This window comes from Tupaia chinensis, unplaced genomic scaffold (genome assembly GCF_000334495.1).
Source record: "Tupaia chinensis unplaced genomic scaffold, TupChi_1.0 Scaffold142780_1, whole genome shotgun sequence".
In the NCBI taxonomy this organism is placed as follows: Eukaryota; Metazoa; Chordata; class Mammalia; order Scandentia; family Tupaiidae; genus Tupaia; species Tupaia belangeri.
The window spans coordinates 542,117-544,043 of NW_006202626.1; the positions used below are offsets into that span (position 1 = coordinate 542,117).

Consider the following 1,927-nt stretch of genomic DNA (forward strand, 5'->3'; position numbering starts at 1 on the left):
TTAAAATGATTTTAGAAGCCTGCATCTTAAAACATTCACTTTGATTAGAATTTTCTATATTATTTATTGTAATGTTTTAAATAGAAATAGTTACATTATGAGAGACTATGTACTGCAATTGAGACTACTTTTCCTTACTATTACTATTTCTTCTCAGTTTCTTTTCATATTTGGTATTCATTAACCAACAGCATCAAAATCATCTGGGAAGTTGTTGGACATGTATATATTCAGGCCTACCTCTGACCAACTGAATCAGAAACTCTTGAGATGGGACCCAGAATTGTATGCTTACAAGCCTTCCATGTGACTGATGAATGCTAAGATTTGAGAACGACTGTTTTAGAACAATCATGTTATCATTACACAAGTGTGATTCATTAACCAACAGCATCAAAATCATCTGGGAAGTTGTTGGACATGTATATATTCAGGCCTACCTCTGACCAACTGAATCAGAAACTCTTGAGATGGGACCCAGAATTGTATGCTTACAAGCCTTCCATGTGACTGATGAATGCTAAGATTTGAGAACGACTGTTTTAGAACAATCATGTTATCATTACACAAGTGTGTGTGTGTGTGTGTGTGTGTGTGCGTGCACACGTGCACATGTGTAATTTTTAGAATTACTGAGCTGGGAGCATCAGATTATTCCTATATGTTTACCAAAAAATTATTGTGCTTCTTTTCCTTGTAGTTTTCCTGGTTGGTTCATGACTTTATTCAATAAGATGAAAATTCCTACCTTTACTGAATGATCCACTGAATCATCATATTAAGACAATCATATTGGATCCTTGAATACCATCTTTCCAATGTAAGTGTTAAAGTAATTGCTATCTCCCCCACCCCATAAAAATTTCAGCAGTAAGAAGTCAGAATGGTCTTTGACCCTTGTGCCCTTGACAGCAGTTAGGAATTCCTCTGTGGGGAGGAGGAGAGAGAATGAGGTAGGAGACAGGGACCCTGAAAATATAGTTAGGGTATGGACCCAAAATGGAATCATAAAACAGCTAAGTTTTGAGATAGAGACAAAGCAGCTGCTTACTCTTGAGAGACCTCTTAGTTATTGGCCTAGGCAACGTGGTGACCTAGACCTAAAACAAAGGCTTTTTCCTGACCCCATCACATTCCAGGAAGAAGATAAGATGATGGTTTTCATGTTCAAAAGCTTCTAGACAATGATTTCCTGACTTTGGTACCTACTTCAAAATTAGGAGAATAATTGGACCCATCCAGCATTCCCCCTTCACCATGAGAAGGGGAATGCATGTACAAGCCCCATGTAGAAAAAAAATCCCTGGACAAAGCCCTTCCTGACCCAAATTAAAACCCTTTGCCACAGTTCTTCCTTGGCAACCCATTTTCTGGGACCTCTTCCTTCTTAGAGAGCTGTTTTTCCTTCTCTCTCTTTTAATAAACTTCCTGCTTTGCTATTTAAAAAAGTCTTATTCTCTTTGAAAATACAGTTCTACTATTAATATTATCTAGAAAACAGTGGTTGAATTTCCCCCTTTTTGATTTTTAGAGAGAGATTTTTTTTTCTATAGCATAATTATGCTTTCTTCTGAGGCTGTTTCTTTTGGGGGGTTAAAGAGAAGTGTTTATTAATGTTACCACATAAATTACAAAGTAATAATTTTTTAGATCACTCTAAAGCAAAAATTTGAAAAGTGTGCCAAAGTGCCTATTTTTCTTTTTTTAAATTTTATAATAATAATAATAGTTTTTTTTTTTCAATTATCAGCTCATAAAGTTTTTAACAATAGGGAACATAGATTCTATTCAGGGTTGGATTAAGGGTGGGTCTTGTGCAGTTCCGCAATTGTAGGTGAGTCTCCATGGAATACAGTTTCAGGAAAGCGGTTCTGGTAAGCAGAGATGATTATCAGTTGATGCGGCACAGCAGCCATCTTGTGATTAC

At 36.3% G+C, this 1,927-nt stretch overlaps 1 protein-coding gene across 1 annotated transcript in view; it reads left to right on the top strand.

Annotated features, from left to right (window-relative positions):
• The first annotated feature begins 705 nt into the window (after positions 1-705).
• Positions 706-1,927, top strand: part of TENT5D (terminal nucleotidyltransferase 5D) — an 8,915-nt gene continuing 7,693 nt past the window's right edge. Inside the window, exon 1 of the mRNA XM_027766366.1 lies at positions 706-820. The gene's annotated coding sequence lies outside the window, so the exon portion shown is untranslated. The remainder of the gene's footprint in view (positions 821-1,927) is intronic.